The sequence below is a fragment of the Psammomys obesus genome, unplaced genomic scaffold, assembly GCF_907164565.1.
Source record: "Psammomys obesus unplaced genomic scaffold, mPsaObe1.curated_primary_1811, whole genome shotgun sequence".
Classification (NCBI taxonomy): Eukaryota; Metazoa; Chordata; class Mammalia; order Rodentia; family Muridae; genus Psammomys; species Psammomys obesus.
Genome location: NW_026585690.1, coordinates 388,845 through 394,957, shown reverse-complemented (window position 1 = coordinate 394,957; position 6,113 = coordinate 388,845). Strand labels below are relative to the sequence as shown.

At 46.2% G+C, this 6,113-nt stretch overlaps 1 protein-coding gene across 2 annotated transcripts in view; it reads left to right on the top strand.

Annotated features, from left to right (window-relative positions):
• Window positions 1–6,113, top strand: part of Shroom3 (shroom family member 3) — a 275,797-nt gene that overhangs the window by 212,101 nt on the left and 57,583 nt on the right. The gene's annotated exons all lie outside the window — the stretch shown is intronic.

The window sequence follows — 6,113 nt, the reverse complement described above, 5'->3', positions numbered from 1 at the left end:
GCCGCCGCCGGTTGCTGAGCGCGCGCGGCCGCCGGCGATGCTCCGCGCGCCGGGCCGCGAGGTTTGAACTTGGCGGCGGCCCGGGGTCCCACTGGGCCGGGAGGCGATGGTGAGTGCGGGGCGCGGGGGGCTCGGGCCGGGCCGGGCCGGGCGGGAGACATCCGAGAAGCTCAGCGTGGAGAAGGTGTCCCGGGGAGCCCGGCCAGCCTGCCGGGGGGCAGGTGGCGCGCTCCGAGGGGCTCCCGACACTCCAGGCCTGCCCGCCCTTTCTCACCCGGGGCAGGGCTGCGGGGTTGGGGGCCGGGGTGGGGGGTGGCGGTGGATTGTCGCCGGGCTGCCACTCCAACGGGATTGCTGGTTGACTGACAGCGTGAAACCGCTTCAGAAGAAATGATCTGTGAAATATTTTAATTTTGATGAATTGCTTCCCACCGGGGTCCCTGCCGAGTGTAGACCGCCTCGCCTTTCTTAATGTTACTGGATTCGTCCCTCGAGGACAGGCCCCAAAGTACTTTGAGGGGCGCGCGTGTGCCCCTCCCCCACCGGCTGCAGCTCCCGGGCAATGATTTCCAGGAGTGTGTTCCGCTGTCAGGTAGCACGGAATTGAAATTGCAGCTGACATTTGCTTTGCTCTGTGTTGCCAGAGAGACCCAAAACTTCCTCGCCGTCCTCGCCGTGGGGGTGGGGTGTACTACTCTCTTTCTCTAAGCCTTTGGCATCAGCCCCCAGCCCCCACCCACCCACCCACCCAGTCCTGGTGTTGCCGTGGAGTTGTGTGCATAGATGCATGAGTCTTTGCTTTCTTCTGGGCGCCACATACATGTAATTCCTGTGCGGAAACTCCTGTGAGCTAGCGTGGTGCGTGGGCTTCAAAAAGACCCTTGCTTTTTTCATTTATTGGTTTTTAAGGGCTGGTGGAATTACGTTCTCAATAGAAAACATCTTTAGTGTGTGGCTAACCTTTTCTCCAAGTGATTTCACCAGAAGCTGACCTAGATTTCAATTAATTTCAGTGATTCTTTTTTAAAAAATACTTTTCCCCCCTATGCTTTGGTTTCTCTCGAGGTCATGTAAACCTTTCAACCTCTGGAAATTTCTTCTTATTTTAAAAGCGATGTGTGATTGTTATGGGAAAGGATATATAGAAGAGAGGAGACAAGCAAACATGGTAATGTGTTTGTTTCCTAAGACGTTTTTCGTAGCCTCCTGATCAGTTGAGGCTTTAAGAGCTGTAGATATTTCCCCCTTTCCTAATCTGTTTTAGAAACAAAAAGGTAGAAATTGACAAGGAAATAAATTTACTTGAAATGCTATAACCAACAATAACTCATTCACATGGTTCCCAGATTGAAATGGAGTTTATTGTGGCAATTTCTCTTGAATCAACTTTCCACATCTGCCCCTGGCAAATGGCTTCTGTTTGTACAGCCTGTTTTGTAAATACATCCCTTCACCATTAAGGCAAAATGCCAAACAAATATCCCTTTCCAGCGCTTGTAGCTAGGCTCATAAAGTTAATATTTTTATTGCTCTCCACATCAGAACTTCCTTACCAAACCCTTGATAAAACCCTGGAGAAGGTTACCAAGGGATGCTGCAGAGAATTCACTTCCCTGGAGACTTTGAAAATAGGATAAACAGCCATCTGCCTAGGATGGTTTCAGTATAGTACTGCCTGAATAAGATGGGCCACCTCTCCCAAGCTCAGGGTGGAGGGATTCTAAGCAAATTCCCATTTGCAGTGACCTGGGAACAAAGGACCTTGAGATTACCAAAAAAAAACCTGAGCCTGGTGGAGGTGAAGCCCTGAGGTGAAACCAAGACATTTTTCTGAGAACGACTACACTACGACTGTGGTGTATAGAAAATCCGCCCGTGATTTGATTCTATTCTAGGAGGTTGCAGACAGGTCTGTGATTTCAAGTGTGGGGATTGAGTTATGGGAAAGAAAAGTTTTCCCTTGAATGCAGGAAGGGTGGGTGTCATCTTGTTTAGTAAACCTCTAAGGATGACTAGCCTGAAAATGTTCTTCTTCCCCTAGTCTTTCTCCCTCACTGCCCTTCCCCTGCCCCCATCACTTTATCTCTGTTGGCCTCAGATCCTGGACTCAAGCCATACACCTTCCTTGGCTTCCCCAGGAGCTGGGAGGGGGTACAGAAGAATAGTATGTCCTATTTACTATGTACTATGCTGGCCTTGCATTCTTCATTTTCAACTCAGTTATTCTTGATATGAGTGACATCTGGTTACAGTTTTTAACTGCCTAGTTTTTAACTGATGTGTAAAAAAAATGGTACATGCTTCTGGGATGCAGAAGCTGTTTTGATACCCATATATACTATATAATGTTCAAGTCTGTAATTTCTTTGTAGTTACGGTTTTAAAACACCACTATTTCCTTCTCGAAATTTCTTTCTGCTTTGCATGTTCACGTGAAACTCACGGTACATTAACCGAAACCAAGTGTGCCTGTCATGAGTGTGGCCTTAGGACCCCAGCGGTGTTTTGGCTTTGTTGGTTCCTTCCAGAAGGTAGAGTTTCATGGCTTGTCTTCCCTCTGCCTGCCTGTTTGACAGAAGTGTGTAATTCTAACCACTGTGCGACCTCAGTGTTAGTGACACCTTCCTCCCTTTCCTGAGTATCGCCTGACCAGGGAGCTGCCGCTTCTCTTCCTGGAGGGTCATGGAGGGGATCACATTCTAGGAGAGGTCACAGCAAGAAGAAGCACAGAGCTAAGTCTCCGGACAGACAGTGTCTCCCCTGTCTTGAATAAGCAGCACCCCAACTCCACAGCCTTCGGTTTGTTGTTTTTTTCCTTGCATGCCCCAAACTTGTTTTCTTATGCTATCAGCACACCAAACAAGAAAAAGAGCAGCGGTCATTTATTTATTTAGCAAACATTTACCGTGTGGGAGACATCCCAGAACCTGGGGGTAGGTTCCCTGCCTTCGGGGAACTCATCTTATATAAAAAAATAAAACATGTTAATAAGTTACTGTTGTTCTATGGGAGTAGAGTTCAGGAGTTAAGAACATAAGTTGTAAAGTTAAATATATACCAACCTGTGACCCAACATATCCATGCCCAGGTACCCAAGGCAGAGGGAAACTAATGTCTCTTTAAAAAAAAAAAAAAAAAAGACGTAGACCATAGTAACCTTATTCATGATTATCACAACAGACCAAATAGACATAAACTGGAAATAGTCATTCATCCACAAACAAGAAAGTGGATGAACGGACCATGGCACACCCATACAGTGGAATACTGTTCAGCAGTCAACAAGAATGAGCTTGCGCTCCTCAAACCTTGATGAATCTCAGAAGCTTTGGCTTAACTAAACAAAGTCAGATAAAAAAGAATACGTAGGGCGGGTTGGGGATTTAGTTCAGTGGTAAGGCCCTCAGCTCTGGAAAAGAAAAAAAGAAACAGAAAAAACCACAACTATTCATTTACTCTCTGTACTGTTGTACTGTGGATTGAAACCTGGGCTTTCACATACCAGACAGGTACTCGACCTTTGAGCTATGGCACTAGCCCTAACCATTCAGTCTGCAGGCTAATCAATGACAGTAAAAGTTTGTGGGTGCTGAGGAAAGGGACTGGAAAGAAAAAAGTCATTTCTGTGGTGATGGAAGGGTTTAGTGTTCTGTTCTCAGAGTCACAAAGGTGTTTGCAGTTACCGAACCCTGTTGAACTGGACACAGCGTCAGCTAAATTCGGAGGTTCGGTTCTGGGGTGACCCAGAGGCAGTCCCTCCCTCCACTTCTGCCTTTAGGTGTGTATGACTTTACCTTGGCAAGTTTTGAGATGTTTGGGGTCATTGGACAGTTCCTGCATATCTTCTTAGGCTGTGGGAAGACCAAGCTGGACACCGATTCAGCGTGTTTAGCTTGGTGCTAGCTCAGTACCTTGTCGGTGTTTCTGTGCACTGTGGTGAACATATGGTTTACCATGTGAGTGACTTGCACTTCCTGTTAAAGCCACTTCACTTTCTTAAGGAAGGTTTTGTGGCACCATTAACTGCCACCTCCGACCCCCAGCCCCTCATTACATGTCTCTTCATTTTAGTGGCTATCTCTTCTTGTGTCTTTTAGGAATTTCACTGTAAAGTTTTTTGCCTGTGTGATCCAAAGATCACAGGGGCCCACCACTAACCAAGATGTTATTTGGAATTAATACCTGTTGGCAAAGAGAAAATTAGTTTTGAAGTGTCACTGGGTATATCAACCACAGACAAGGCATTCGCCATGCTCAGGAGTTGGCCAAACCAAAACAAACTCCATGCCTTTTTTGTTTTGTTTTGTCTTATTTGGACAGCTTTTGTCTTTCTGTTTTTGTTTTTGTTTTGAGAGAGCAAAAAAATAACATGCAGTTGGACAGTGGGAAGTAGAGGGAGTTGATAAAGCACATTGTATTATGTTTTGTTTTCTGTTTTTTTTTTCTTCTGAGACAGGATTTCTGAGTGTAGCCCTGGTTATCCTAGAACTCACTCTGTAGACCAGGCTGGCCTGGTCAAAGATCTACCTGCCTCATCCGAATGAGTGCTGGGATTAAAGGCGTGCACCACCACCACCCAGCCTAAAAAAATTTTTTTTAATAATAATAATAAAAAAAAATCACAGGGACTTATCTTTAAAGTTACATCAAAGACAGGAAGTAAACCCTGCTTTTGAAGACTGCTTTTCCTTCTGGCCTGAGGCTCAAAAGCATCTTGTGGGGAGCTTGATTAAATGTAGACATCTTCCATGATCTTTCTAGAGATGCAGGTGGAAAAAGGAAGTTTCTAGGTCTCTGTACCAAATTGATCATTTTGTTTTGTTTTTTAAAAAGGGGTGACGAGCCTGACGGTGGTGGCACACACCTTTAATCACAGCACTCGGGAGGCAGGGGCATGTGGATCTCTGTGTTTGAGGCCAGCCTGGTCTACACAGCAGGTTTGAGGACAGCCAGAGTTAGGCAGAGAAAAAAAAGGGGGGGTATGTGGCTTATTTAGCTTGAATTTTCAGTGGAAAAAAAAATTTGAAGGAAAATAGTTAACCTAGTAAGCTTCCATTATTTCTTTAGATTCAGGTGTTCTAGAAAGATGTGACATGCTTTGTCAACTCCAAAGAGGCATTTTGTTGTTGGGCTAATTCATTTAGGAAACATTTCTTTGACATGGCCTGAGAACTCAGCAGCCTCCAGGAACGCAGGGCTGAACGTGTGGGCATTGTGCTCCACGGCCTGTAGAGATCCCAACCCGGGTGTGATCAGGAGCGTGGGTTTGTAGGGCCATTCCTCAGAATCGCAAGCATTGTCCCAGGACAGTCTAGTTTTTCATGTATCGTGTTTTGTTTCCAAAGCCTCCAGCCTCCAGTGAAGATTTCAGATCCTGGTTGTCTTTCATTGGTGTTGTTTCTTCAAACACTGGCTCTTACTCTGGTTTTCTTTTATTATTCCTTACTAAAAATAGCAACAAAGCAGTCTTCCATAAAGGCAGCTGGGTAGTGGAAAGGTCACAGACTGTGAAAACAGAATGTGAGCAGCGATGCCCCCTGATGACTTGGGGACTCCTTCCAGCCCCATTTCTGCATGTGTGAAGCAGGCATACTAATGCCCAGGGAGAAGCTGTTACGAGGGTTAAATGGCAGCATGCCTGTCCAATCACCAGCCGGTGCCCAGCAGGCATTAGTTGCCAGCATCTATTTACCTGCTAATGCACACTCACTGAGGCTCAAGCCCTGTTCGAAACTGCAGGGTCCCTCTGTGGATTTCATCTTCCTCACGCTCCTGTAAGGTGGGCACTGTGATTTTCCATTTAAAGTGAGGAAAGCCAAGACACAGATGAGATCAAATAGCTTGCAGAGTGTGCGGAGGTGTCAGGGCTGGAGACAAATCCGCCCTTTCTCGTAATTGATGAGGTTCATAACAGACATTTGGCTACCTTTCTCCTTAAGGTGGTATTTTTGAGGTTCAGGTATCTCAGGAAGAGAGTTACACCAGTAATAATAGGTGGCTTTTGTGTCACCCTCCGTGCTTCGTGCAAATGAACACTGGTAGAGGAGGAACTGTCTGTCTCCGCTTACACACACACACACACACACACACACACACACACACACACACACACA